Source organism: Nelumbo nucifera, chromosome 4 (genome assembly GCF_055504915.1).
Source record: "Nelumbo nucifera cultivar China Antique chromosome 4, China Antique-T2T, whole genome shotgun sequence".
Taxonomy (NCBI): Eukaryota; Viridiplantae; Streptophyta; class Magnoliopsida; order Proteales; family Nelumbonaceae; genus Nelumbo; species Nelumbo nucifera.
This window is the reverse complement of record NC_142652.1, coordinates 19,206,408-19,221,774: the sequence shown is the minus strand read 5'-3', so window position 1 is coordinate 19,221,774 and position 15,367 is coordinate 19,206,408.

Genomic DNA, 15,367 nt, shown 5'->3' with positions numbered 1-15,367 from the left:
GCACAGTTACGGGGGATGAACGCATCTGCTGTCCCCAAAACCAGAACAATCCAAAGATAGAAACTAAACCAAGGTGGAGGCTGCAATCAAACCGAGTCCCCAGGCTCCAACCCCTGTAGCTGCAAGCTCATGAGCAATCTTATTGCAATCTCTGAATATGAAACTGAACTTAGCATTTAAATCAGACATCTTGAAGATGTCATTCAGCAAAAACCAAACAGTAGTAGAAGCATCATAAGATTTGTTTGAAAGAGCTTTAAAAGCAGTTTGGGAATCACTTTCTAATCCAACATCCACAACAAGGTAGCAAATTTCTGTAACAACAAATAATTCAGAATATTCTGCAGATAAAGCATGACAAGGACCATTCTTGGCCAGCAAAAAACATCCATTGGAATCTCTAAGCACTATTCCAAAGTCTCCCAAACCCAGTTTAGAAAAACTACCATCCACATTTGCTTCGACAGTTTCCTGGCTTTGGAGGATGCCAAAAATAAAATCCATACCATGAATTATTAGTTGGAAAAATTCCACTTTAGTATTTGGGGTAGTGTCAAGTTAGTACCTGAACTTTCAGATGTGTCACTGCAGTACCTAAACTTTCAAAAAGTGTCAAGTTGGTCCCAGCCGTTAATTGACCGTCAGTTATTTGTTGAAAATGTCAAAGCTACCATTCAAAAGAAGACACTGTTCATTGTCTTCTACCTTGAGACTGAAGTGGTTGAAGTGCTTGAGATTTTAGACTAATGAAGTCATTGTCTTCTACCTTAAGATCTGAAATACATTCTTATCTAGTTATTTCTTTTTTTTTTTCAGTTACTGTTTCCCTTTATCATATTCCATGTTTTTTCTCTCTTCTTCTTTGAAGATAACTGGTTTAGTCTCAATGTAGAAGATAATGAACAGTATCTTTTTTTGAAAGGTAGTTTTGACATTTTCAATAGATAACTGACAGTCAGTTAATGATAGGGACCAACTTGACACTTTTTGAAAGTTTAGATACTGCAGTGACACACTTAAAAGTTTGGGTACTAACTTAGCACTATCCCCAAAGTTCAGGGTACTAAAATGAAATTTTCCCTTATTAGTTTGGACAGATTTTTTGCATTCTTGAGGAGAAGCTTTCTCACTAAATCATTCTGTCAGCACAAAAATGCTGAAACCATTTTTTGTAGGCATAGAATCAATAGTTAAACCCAATTTGCACCTACACCAAGATGTTTTTGCATGATACTAAAGCATGAATGATGCTCTTAGGGTTTTTCTTGCAAATGAGAGTTTTTATTTTTTGGTATTCACCACACCTAATTTAAACAATTTCTTTGCCAATTGCAATGTTGTTTAAGCAACACCTCCATAAAAATAAAAAATAAAAATAAAATTCTTATTTTTGGTGGGATGTTATGAATCTAAATTATTTTCCATTGATTTTTTGACATACCATTATTAATATTACCCTCTTTAGTTGGTGTAGATAATTTAAGAATTGACACAGGTTGACTTTACTGAGAATTTGCTTCCACCATTGCTTTGGTCAATCAGTTCATTAATCCACTTTAATTCATTTGGATTAAGCCTTGGGCCACAGGGTTTCAAATTGGGTAACTGTTTGAGCCATGAGTCATCCCATATGTTATTTTTTTTTTCACCCGTTTATCACCTTGCATCACATTGGAAAACATCCCTCATAGCTAAAAGGCTTTAGAAGCCTTGTGAGCATTTCTTTGGCGTTTGGATAGACCAAAAGCTATTTGTTTAGAATCTTCCAGGCAAATTTTGTCGAAAGCTTGGGTATCTCTAAATCCTAGTCCACCATTTAATTTAATCTTACAGAGATTTTTCCATCCAATCCAATGAATTTTCTTATTTTAATCATCTCTTTAAAGGAATCTTTTCTGAATTCTATGTAAGGTTGCATTTGGAAACGATACAAATGGAGTGTAAATCTCGGTTTTGAGGTAAATTTGCACTCTGGTTCATTTTTGCTTGTGTTTGGCAACATTACATTTATGCATTGACAAATGACAAATCAATGCATATTTACATTGATAATAAGATATAAAAGTACATCAATAAAAAGAAGTAAATTTGCATTACAGTGGGCTTTTGATAAAAAAAAAAGCATATGCTTTATTGAAATTCATGTTTGCATCCATTACAGATAAAAGTCTGTTTGATAAGAAGGTGAATTTGTCGGTGCAAAACTAACCCAATTTTACAATTTATATGAACCATTTTACACTCTACATATTTGCATTCACACTTATTTGCATCGTTTCCAAATGCAGCCTAATTGATCACAAAGACCCTTAAGCAGGCGGAAATGGAAATTGCGTTTGGATATGGATTTGTATCATAATATGCTTTGGACAAGCATGTACATGGTGGACATAGATATGTGTGGATATGTTGGACAAATTTTTACAAATTCTACAAATACATCAAAATAGTAAATATAGATTGAGCTATGAATAAGATATAAACACATGTATATTTTTACAAGTTAGTTATACGAAGAAATATATTATAATCATGGTTTAAAAGGCATTAGAGGCAAGGCACTCAAAAATCGCCTATTCTTGGTAGCCTTGCGTGAAGGTGTTAGAGGTATGGAGTTGCGTAAGAAGAGAGCCTCAATGTATTGCACTTTTCAAGGAAATAGTTTTCTTAAGGAGCAGAAATGACAGAATAGTTTTCTCTCTCTTCTCAATTCGGAATCGGAACTATTGGTGCAGTGCTGCCTGCTATATACAAATCCTAACTGAAGGAGGTAATTGCTGTCGGTGACTGGTTACAACTATGGGTGTCAATTGGACTGGATTTGGTCCAATCCGATTCAGTCCAATGTGAGTCTATTATAAATGGGCCAGGTTCAATCCAATCCAATGAATGTTTTGGATCAATTTAGACTGGTCCAATTCAGTCTGAACCATTCAGTCTGTTCAAATTCATTTTGATTTAGATTGGTTTCAACCCAAACCTGGTTCATTGAAACATATATTCTTCTTATCTTATATCAATGGACTAAATATTGGCTTAATCCAACTTAATCCAATATAAATTTGTTGCGAATGGACCAGGTCTAATCCAATCTAATAAATATTTTGGACCAGATTGGTCCAATCCAATATGTCTTGTTGGTCTGTCCAATCCGTCCAAATTGATTTTGGACTGAATGAGGCCTAATCCAAAACCGGTCCATTGACACCCTTAGTTACAACCAAATAACAGGTGGGTGTGCTTCTTCTTCTTCTTGAGATTGAAATAGGAGATTTTTCTTCTATAAACTGCTATTTTCTGTGGTCAATTATCAAAACTGTTCAATAGATCTTCCATGGCTGAAGTGTTCACTACCACTCTCTTGCTATATAGATCTCTTTTATTGCTCTTTCCCCTCTTGGGAGGAATTTTTTTTTCCATTTTATTTTATTTGGTAGAAAGAGAGAGAGAGAGGGTACCTCACACCGTTTGCACAGTCCCTTGCAACGGAAATGCCTCCCCATGAAAAAAACATACAAGTACAGAGATATTCCCAATTCACAGCTGTAAAAGACTATGTGAACAGTGTGAGCACTGAAGCCAATCTCGTTAGGGGAACGGGATCTGCTCCTCACACTTGGGCGCCTCACATGCACATCCACTTTGCATTGGGAACATCTCCCGTAAATAACAACTTAAAAGTATGAAAGATGTTCCCAATGCATGGTAGGATGTGCATGTGAGGTGCCCTATATGAGGAGCAGATCCGATCTCCTCGTTATGAATAGGGGCCAGCTGGATTCATGCGTTTCAATGTTGTTACTTGCTACTCTTTCCTCATTGGTATTTGGAAGAGAAAACTGGCTTTCCATGTTTCACGTGATTTTGATGTTAGAAGTTGGGATTTCGAAGGGCCCATGTGCTTGTTTTTTTGGAGAAGGGAGAGAAGAGATTAGAAGTATGAAAGTAAATATAAAAAAATAATGATATGAAACAATTTTCTTTTACGAGGAAACAAATTAATCCATAAAAATATTACAAATAATTTTAATTTGTATGTGTAGGTTATGTAATTTAAATAATTCAGATAGAAAAGATTATAGATATGAAACAAAATGTAAATAAAGATTTAGGCCCCGTTCGCTTTTCGGTAAGTTACTTACCCGGGTAAGTGCTTTCGAGGAAAGACTTACCTGGGTAAGTGCTTTCGAGGAAAGACTTACCTGGGTAAGTGCATTTACCATATTCTTTTATTTCTCATGTAAATAAGACAATGGCCATTTTAGCCATAAAAATCCATTATTAAAAGGTGTATTTTGTCCTATTCAAGTGTTGGCAACTTTCCTTAGGGGTGTCAATGGTATTCGGGAATCCAATTTCGAATTTGAGATTTGATATAATCGAATCGAATTCGGATAATTCAAATATCTAACTGGTTGAATTCAGATATTCTATTCATACTGAATAGTTAATTGGATTCGAATTCGGATATGACCTGATTCGATTCGATAAATATTCGAATTCGATCGATTATTTAATTCTTATATATAATATATAAAATTTTTAAATGTTTTATATAATATATAATAATTAAATTATGTAAATAATTTATATATTTATATAAATAAAATATTTATTTTATATATTTATTAATTGCCTAAAATAATTAATTAGTCAAATTTGAAACGAATCAAATTTGGATATCAAACTTTTAATCGGATTTGAATTCGGATATTGCCTGATTCCATTCGAATTCAATCCATTTACACCCCTAACTTTCCCCACACGTGGGAAGGTTATTTACCCACCTAGGGAATGTGTATCACTTGCCCGAGTAAGTGATACCTAGGAAAATAAACTTTCTTTGGTCCCCACATAAATCTGAAAAAGAACATGGGATTCTTGGTCAATGAGAATCAAAATCCCATTGACCAACTTTCTCCCCTCTCAAAATCCAGGAAAAGAACACCCCCTTTAAAAAACATAATATTCACATTAAAAGAAAAAATATGAAACAAAATGTAAAAAAATTATATAAATTAACTTTATAATATAAATTGTATATATCATACATACATTTAAATATTTTGTAAATATCTTCTATGTATAAAAACTAAAATAAAATTACATATAAAGTTTTAGGCTTATGCCTCAAACCGCCTTGAGGCTTAGGCCTTTAACCTTATAAAACCTTGATTATAATCAAACGGTATTAGCATTTAGCAGTTTAGAAGATATAACTACTATAAAATAACTTTATTTGTGCTTAAAATCTACTAAAATTCATTATAAGACAGATAAGATTGTTGTTATATCAATTAATTTGATCATTGATAGATTCATCTTATAGTTCTTCCTTAACATGAAAATCATTAGAATATATAAAGTAAACTTATTGGATTTTTTTTAAAAATTAAAAAAATATCATTTTGACATAAATTAGTTATTATATTAATGACTTCAATAAGACATTGATATATCCATCTTATAGATCTTTCCTACAATGAAAATCATTTAAAACATATAAAATATATATTTTTAATTTTTAGAAATTTTCCATGTTTTGAAAAATTAAAAAATCTATTAAAGTCTGAACCGCCAATGTAATTAGACACACCATAGTGGTCCAAGTTATTAGGATAACGTAAAACAAAGTTTGGATAAATATTGAATAACGGTCAAACACTCAATACTCAACAGGAAGAAACTTTGAGCGGCGGTCATGACTCATGACCACTGCCATATGAACTCAAATCTCCTATGCTGAGGCCTGAGTGGTTTGGTTCATTTATGAGCTTTAAACCTAATTCATACCCAAAGCGAAGCTTATGAGTTGCATTCTGATATTGTTCATCACCTTTTAGTGGTATCTAATGAGTAAGAGTGCAAGAATTTTAACCATCAAATCATCTTCCATTTCGTAATAATAAATGAAATAAATGATCTTTTATTAATATTAATTCTTACATTTAATCTAAATAAATAGTATATTCAATAAATAACTCCAAGTACAAAATAACAAGAATAATATTCAAAATTATTATTTTATAAATCAGTAAAATAAATAATTTATCAAATTCTCATATATAAATGGTTTTTAATTTCAATAAATTTATACAAATAAAAATACTATTAATATAATAATTATTTTAATACTTAGAATTATTTATGTAGACTTGATAAATTATAATAATTATTTTATAAATTATTAATTAATATTTTAATTTGCATTAAATAACAATGTATTTATCATTATAAAGATAAAATATTGTTTAAAAAATATTTGAGAATATAATATAAATTGAATCTATCAAATCCACTAATCTACATTTAAATAAAAATTAAAAGTTCATAAAAATATTAATAATTTAATTATTTTAGTAATTATAATTTATGAATTTTCATATGATATGCATCTTCAAAATTCCATTTACATTTTATATAAACATATTTATTGTTTACAAAAGTGAAAGTATTATTTACAGAACATTTGCAAATTAATTGTTAGTTGATGTTAAAAATTGAAAATAGTAAAAAATAATTGATATAATAATTCAAATATAATGGTTGTATATTTTTGTGCCTTGGATTTTAATAAAAATAAAAATTGATGCATTATCAATAAAATTGTATAACATCTATGCATCTCAATAGTAATATATTTTTTCAAATATACCATTAAAATATACAATTTCTATGTATTTATACATTATTTATAGTTGTTTTGACATTAAACTTGAAGTTATTAATATAATTATTGAATTTATATGCATTTACTTAGCATATCCAAGCATTTTTATATTTTTCATCTGTATCCATGTGTTTCCCAAATGTATTCGTATCTATATCCATATTCAAGTTATTTGATTCGATACTTGATAGATACTTTAATCTTTGCCCCAATTACAATGATACCAATGCCAGATTTATCAGTATAGTGGCACCATAGAAATTGATTTTCACACTACCTCTTAGTGGTGGGATTTGCCTCTTCTCTTGATATTTTTACTGTTGTAATTGAAGGTGATGCACAACTTTTGATTAATCTCAGGTTGGAGGATACCCTTACCTCTTATCTGTTTCACTTTCAGTTACGAGTACTCAACGACATGAGAGGATCATTTATTTCTGTTTTACTTTTTAATGCAGCTTGAGCCTCGAGAAAACATGGAAGAACCTAGAGCAACTTCTGACTGACCAACCGAAAAAGTAAAAAAGGAACTACAAATTAAAGCGCATTCCTGGAGATGATATCAAGGTTTTTAAAAACGAGTCACAAACAGAACCGTTAGGGGACCGGTTTCTGGTTAAGTGGTTCAACCGTCCGAGTCGAATGGTTCAACTCGTGACATCATAAATAAATTAAAAATAAAAATATATTTATAAATAATAAAAAATAGTATAAAATTAAATAAAAACAAAAAATAAAACTATCTAAATAAAAAATAATACAGTGCAAAATACAAAAAAAATATAAAAATAAAATACAGAAAAATTTTTAAAAACACAAAAATAAAAAAATACAGAAAAATAAAACCATAAAACTTCAACAGTAAATCTCTCTCTTTCTCTCTCTCTCGTTGGATGGTGGAGTACTCCATCTATTTCGTCGGAGTACTCACTACAGGCTGACCGGAGCAGTCCCGCCAATGCGTGCTTAGAAGTGGTGTATGAACGAGGAGCAGAGCCACTCAAGGCCGCTGCCACAGTTTCAGTGCAGACGATCGAGCTGCATATCTTTCTCTCCACCATAGCCCGACCTGCGTGCTTAATCATCAATGCCACCCCTCACCATCTGGCTAGTGATCTGATGAAAAGTGGAAACGACACTCTTAATTCTAAATAGTTAGAAAACAAAAGCAGTGCTTGGAATTTTATTCATTTCTGTCTTACTTTGATCTCAAGCCGCCACTTTCTTTTAAAGCAGCTTGAGCCTTGAGAAAACATAGAACCTAGAGCAACTTCTGAGCAAAAAAATAAAAAAGAAAAAGGAGACTAACTAGGCAGAAAGCACATTCTTCGAGATGATATCAAACGTTATGTCATTCTGTTGGAGATCGGTTGGGCCGAAAACAATGCCAGGTGGCAAAACACCTCCTTTGGGTAGATTACCTCGCCCACTTAGCAGTACAATCGCGCATTGAAGCAAAATAATTGGGGTTGTTAAATATCCAACCTCAGGCCCCATGACTCTGGTAATTATCTCTGTATCTGGTTTTTCGTTTCCCAGCTGGGATGCGAGATTAGCACCGCTATAGCCATGTCCAATAAACCACATTTTGAAGGAAGCACTCCTAACCTCTTCTTCAGTGGGTCCTTGCTTCCTAAACCACCCAAGGCTGAAAATCGAGGGATATTTCAAGAGAAGCCACCTTCCAAACGCAGTTGATCCAAATAGACCAAGGAACAGTCCAAATATGATGAATCGAATGATGCCCAGTAGAGACTTAGATCCTATCTTAACCCCAAAATGGGCTGGCTTCACCGTTGACCAGAAATTCTTTCTCCTCTCAATCTGTCCATCATTCTCATCAACCCCAGGAAGGCCATGCGGGTTCTCTGTTAGAGCTGAGAGTGTTCTACGGACAACAGTGGAATCTGCTGAAGGTAGCTTTACTGCCCAAAGGCCAATTGCCTTCTGGTGTTCTACCATGGGTCCTTTGGAAGGTGGGGGCCCTGCTATCTGCAAAATAGATGGATGCTTCATTAGTCTATATAGACCATGTCCGATAAATCAACAAAGACTCAATCATGAAATATACATCCTTGCATGACAAATCACATGAAGCATGAAGGGGATGGTTAAATCAAGCCTAAGATTTACATTCTACAGTATTCAATGACCAATATATATTGACGAAAAGAAAATCCGGAGAGATGGGGGGAGGAGGGTAACACCAACATGTTTTTATTTTTTGACTGATGGGGGGAGGAGGGCACTATCATTTGGCGCCGTCTTTGGGAAACGCTTCAAAATGCCTTTTTCCACTAAACTTACAGACTTTAGTTTTCATGGCTTCCTCCAGCTATGCCGAACGTAGAGCAGAAATGAACGCCGCCGGGGAGCAACTCCAGGTCCCAGTGGTGTGTATTGGACAGTTCACCGTTCCACTCTCCGCGGATGTGGTTCCCATTCTGAACGTGCCTCAGACAATGGCACCCGTGAACGCTCCACTCCCTATCACGTTTGGAACAACCTTCATCGAACCCTCCCTTGTTCCTCCCGTGACCGCCCAAAATCAACTTGAAGACCCGGTGCAGTGCATGCAAGCCATGCAAGCTCAGATGCAACAGGTTCAACAATTCCAACTATATCAGTAGCAAGTGTTGCACCAAGTTTCTCAGCATCACTATCAGCAGTAGTTTCCTCCGTTGCCTCAGACCCAACAGCCCTTTCCTCCTCGACATCCGGTCGCGCAACAAGTCTGGCCTCGCCGTCAGAATGAGCGTCCTTCTCACCGGGGAGAGACCTCTTAGACCCAGAATCCTCTCAAGAGTCAAGTCTCATCCCACGGGAGGAAGGAAAGACCAGTCACCCCTACCTCGCCGCGTGCAATTAGGTCGGGAGGGTCCCAGCCTACCAGGCCCGCATCACCTCATCTTTCCGAGTTCGTGGCCCCGCTTGTGGAGAACCGGTTCGAGGTCTTGGCTATAGACTCCAGGCAAGATCCCTTTATCTGCAACCATCACCAGCAGTCCGTCCCCTTCCCTGCAAAAACTGTGCCCGACAATACCGAGGCCAGCAGCACCAATGCAAAGCCCGCAAAAAGGCAGCGGAGACGTCGCCGAGCTCGCCGAACTGCAACACACAACCTACCCGAGCTCAAGGGTAAGAAAGAGGTAAACTCGGGTGAAATAAAAGCCACTCCACTCCTCTCTGTACCATCCCCTCTGTCTCCTGAACTCTTGGCCGTCCCAATGCCCAAGGACTTCAAACTACCTCCCTTGGATAAATATGACGGATCGTTCGACCCGAATGATCACGTAGACGCCTTTCAGTCACAGATGCACTTGGCAAGGGCCAATGAGTCCTGCATGTGCGTGGCTTTCTCCACCACTTTCAACGGAGTGGCCCGCACATGGTACAGGAACCTCGCGCCCAGATCAATAAAAAGCTGGGCGCAATTCGTGCAAGTCTTCATTTCTCACATCGTCACCAGCAAGCGGTGCCCGAGGACCCAGGAGAGTCTCCTTGGCATAGTCCAGAGGGAAGGAGAATCTATCCGAAGTTACATCAAGCGGTTCAATGACGCTTGTCTACAGATACCCGACCTAGACCCTGCAGTTCGGCTCACAGCGGCCAAGAGAGGCATCACGCACAAAGAGTTCAAGTGGCATGTGGTGGTCAATCGGCCCAAGACTGTAACCGAGTTCCTCAATCTCGCGGACTAGTTTATAGGGACGAAGGAGGAAATCAACCAAAAGGGTGAGCAGGTCGCTGAAAAAAATAAAAAGGGAAGCCGAGTCATTGACCCAGGGGGACAACAAGAAGAAAAAAGACCCAGCTCGGGGGGCATGGCCAGGTCAGCCTTTCTGAGCTCCACCAGTAGAGAGGACAGACTACACGCCCCTGAATGCAAAACAGGTCGAGATCCTTATGGCGATCAAGGACGCCCCGTACGTGAAGTGGCCACCCCAACTGAGAGGGGACCCTAATGTAAGGAATAAGAACTTGTATTGTAGCTTCCATAAAGATCACATCATAGTACCGGGAGTTGTAAAACCTATGCGGCGAGATAGAAGAGCTCATCCGTCGCAAATACACCGGGGTGAGCAACATAGTAGGGGTAAACTCTGGATGTACACCAGGGTGAGCAACATAGTAGGGTATGTATCCGAACTATCTGCACTCGGGCTACTCAAGCTGACATCAGTTGTCCCTAACGGGTTCAACCTGTTGTATGCCGGGGCGGGCTATACATCATAGGGTTCACACCCGAGCTGCCCGTGCCTTGGCGTTAAACGTACTTATCCCATGCCAACGAGGCGACTAGGTCTTATGTGGTGCCGAGGTCTTTTGTTAGCTTGGCGCTTTAGCCCTTAGGCTGGGGGAGCGACTTATAGTCCGCTCTCCTATAGTTCGCCTATGTTGAAGAGGTGATTGGGTGCCAAGGTCCTTAGCTCGGCGTTTTAGCCCTTAGGCTGGGGGAGCGACTTAGTAGTCCACTCTCCTGGAGTTCGCCCATGCCGAAGAGGCGACTGGGTACCGAGGTCCTTAGCTCGACTCTTTAGCCCTTAGGCTCTGGGAGCGACTTGTGGTTGACTCAGCTCGGTAATTATAGGTAATATTGTCTTAAGTTGACAATATTCCAAGCCCGAGGTACTTGTTTCCCTTCTAGGGTTTCGAGCTCATATGTTCCTTCCCCGAGCACTTGCTTTACTCGGTAGGGTCTTTCCCAATTTGTCCCGAGCTTACCAACACCGAGCTAGGTACCATGACTTTACGAAGAACCAGGTCTCCGACGCGGAGGTTCCGCTTCTTGACCCTGGCGTTATAGTATCGAGCGACTCTCTGCTGGTAGGCCGCGGTCCTAATGTATGCGAGGTCCCGCACCGCGTCAAGTAGGTCGAGGTTGGTGCTTAGCTCCTCTTTGTTTGTTTTGTCGTCATTTACTTCTAGACGTAGCATGGGAACCTCGATCTCGGCTGGGATGACTGCCTCGGTGTCGTAAGTGAGGTTGAAGGGGGTCTCGCCTGTTGCGGTCTTCATCGTGGTCCGATAAGCCCATAGTACACTGGGTAGCTCGTCTACCCATAATCCCTTAGCTCAGTTGAGGCGTGCCTTCAGTCCGCGGATAATGGCCCTATTCGTGACTTCCGCTTGGCCGTTTGCTTGAGGGTGCGTCACTGAGGTGAAGTTTTGTTGAATTCCCATGTCTTTGCACCAGTTCTGGAATTTAATGTCCTCGAACTGCTTACCATTGTTGGAGATCAGTACCTGGGGTAGTTCGAAACAGCACACTATATTCTTCCAGAAAAAGTTCTACACATTCCGAGTCGTGATCGTGGTGAGAGGCTCAACTTCTACCCACTTAGTAAAATAATCGACTGCCACCACTAAGAACCTCCTATGCCCCGTTGCTGGCAAAAATGGTCCGAGTATATCAATCCCCCATTGTGCGAAAGGCCACGGGCAAGTGAGATACTTCAGGTCGACGGCGAGCTGGTGGTGGACGTTGGCGTGCTTCTAGCACTTGTCACATCTTCTAACGAGCTCGATCGCATCTACCTTCATCATTGGCTAGTAGTATCCCTGTCGTAGCACTTTCTGGGCGAGAGCCCTGCCCCCCAAGTGTCCGCCGCACAGGCCCTCATGAGTGTCGCAGAGCACGAGCTCGACCTCAGAAGGTCGCAAGCAGTGCAGATAGGGGAGCGTGTAAGATCTTCGGTACAGTCGTTCGTCTATCATGACGTATTTGGTCGCCTAACGCTCTACCCTTCTAGCAACATTATGATCTGTAGGGAGGGTCTCACGCAGCAGGAATCTCGCGGGCAGATCGATCCCACTCGACTCTTCTTGAACGACAGGAGCGGCCTCCTCTACCTCCCCCCCCCCCCCCAAAATGCTAGGCCGAGGCAAGTTCTCTATATACACGGTTCTCATGGTATTATCACTGGTGCTGGATAACCGGGACAAGGCGTCGGCCTCTGCATTCTCAGATCTTGGGATTTTATTGATGAAATGAGACTAGAAGTTGAGCAGGGCCTCTCTGACTTTGGCTAGGTAGGCGATCATGGTTGGCTCGCAAGCTTCATATTCACCAGTAACTTGGTTGACCACGAGCTGAGAATCACTACAGATGACGATGTGCTCGACCTTCACTTCGTTTGCTAGAGCCAGCTCGGCTATTAACACCTCGTACTCCACTTCATTATTGGACACCGCAAACTCAAAGCGTAATGCATACTCAAGTTTCACTCCGCTTGGCCCATACAAAACGATTCCAGTTCCGCTGCCCTACTGGTTGGACGGGCTATCCACGTGAAGGATCCAGAGCTCCTCATCCCAGCTTGGGTTCGATCTAACTAGGAGAGAAGCTGCACTGGTTGCTACCCCACCGTGCTCGAGCTCAATCGGCCTGGGAACCTCGGGCTGATCCGACCTGGGGGCCTCGGGCTTGACCGACTTGGGGACTTTGGTGCTGAAAGTGCATTCCGCGACAAAGTCTGCTAAGGCTTGGGCCTTGATAGCAGTTCGCAGCTTGTACTGGAGGTCATATTCGCTGAGCTCGATGGCCCACTTCGTCAACCTACCAGAGACCTCAGGCTTGAGCAAGACTTGCCTCAGAGGCCTGTTGGTGAGGACGACGATGGTATGAGGTTGGAAGTACGGACGGAGCTTCCGAGCTGTAATGACTAGCGCATACGCCAGCTTTTCAATCTCTGGATACCTCGTCTCTGCACCCTACAACACTTTGCTAACGTAGTAGATGGGTCGTTGGACCCGATCTACTTCTCTTATCAGTACCGAGCTGACCACCTCGTCACTTGCGAAGAGGTACAACTCCAAAACATCACCCTCCTCGGGTCGGGTTAAGACCGGGATACTAGCGAGGTACTTTTCGAGCTTGTTGAACGCGAGCCCGCATTCTTCTATCCATTCAAAGCCTTTGCTTTTAATTGCCTTAAAGAAAGGCAAGCAGTTATCTGCTGATTTGGACATGAAGCAGCTATGCGGCCATTCAGCCTCTGAACCTCCTTCAATTTCTGGGGTGGTCTCATATCTAGGATGGCCTTAACTTTTTCTGGGTTGGCCTCAATGCCACGTCGGTTGACGATGTGCCCTAGGAATTTACCCGAGGTGACACCAAAGACAGACTTGTTTAGATTTAGTTTCATGTTAAACTTACGCAGAATTTCAAAAACAGAACGTAAGTCTTTTATTAAATCACTTGAAAACTGAGTTTTGACAACCATGTCGTCTACATAGCATTCTACTTTCTTGTTAATCAACAGCTCAAACAATTTGTTTACAAGTCTTTGGAATGTAGCCCCGACATTTTTTAGTCCGAAGGGCATGACCTTGTAACAGTAGAGGCTTAGCTCGGTTATAAAAGCTATCTTTTCTTCGTCAGCAGGGTCCATCCTGATATAGTTGTAGCCCGAATATGCATCTAAGAAGCTCAGCAACTCATGCCCTGAGGTCGCGTCCACCAGACGGTCGATCCTGGGGAGTGGGAAGCAGTCCTTTGGGCAAGCTCGGTTCAGGTTGGTATAATTGACGTACATAAGCCATTTACCGTTGGCCTTCTTTACTAGGACCGGGTTGGCTACCCAGCTCGGGTAATGGACCTCTCTAATGAAGTCGGCCGCGAGGAGCTTCCCGACCTCCTCATCAACTGCTCTCCAGCGCTCTTGGGCTAAGTTGTGTTTCTTCTGTCTAACGAGCCTAACTACATGATCAGTATTCAGCTTGTAAGTTATGATGCTAGGGTCTATGCCGGGCATCTCTGTCGTGGACCATGCAAAAACATTTAAATTTTCAAGTAAAAAACTTACCAGTTGGGATCACAGAGGCTCCTCAATTGAAGCACCGATTTGGAGTGTCCAAGCTGGGTCCTCTATCGAGGTCGGGACGGAGACAGTCTCCTCTATGGGCGCAGCTCGCTCCTTGCATTGCTCCGCAGGTCGCTCCAGCTCGAGATCATCTGCCACCTTGGCTTTCCCTTTGAGGGCGGCGACGTAGCACTTGCGAGACTCAAGCTGATCACCTCGCGCCACCCAAACTCTGAAGTCCGTAGGGAACTTCATTGCCAGATAGTAGGGGGAGACCACCACACATAGGGCGTGGGTGATGGGCCGACCTATTATGGCGTTGTACGGGGAGGGAGTCGCGACCACCAAGAAGTCATGGTTGAGCCTGACTATGCTAGGCCAAGTGTCGACCTCCACAGGTACTATGATTCTCCCCAGGGGCCTGACTTCCTCTCCACTGAAGCCCACCAAGGGAGTACTTGCGGGTTTGAGGTCGCTTTCTTGGAGCTGAAGCTTGTCGAATGCCATCTTGAAAAGAATGTCTGCCAAACCGCCGGAGTCGACGAGGACACGCTTGACTTCGAAGTCGTTAATCCTTATCTTCACGACAAGCGCATCATCATGGGGGTAGTGGACCCCGCGTGCGTCGTCCTCCGTGAAGAAGATCGGGTCTTCCGTCCATGGCCGCTTCGGGGGTTCCGGTCTTCCCTTCCGACCTCGCGGGCTGAAGTGCGAGGTGCAGCCCGCGACGATCGATTCTCCGACGATCACATGGATAGTCCCCCGAACTGGCCTCTCTTCTAAGGGCTGCTTCTACGGCTGCTCTGCTTGCTTGCTGCTGGATTCGGGAGCATCTATACTTTGCTCCCCTTGCCGACTTGCTTTATTATTATTATTTTGAACAAAATTTCTT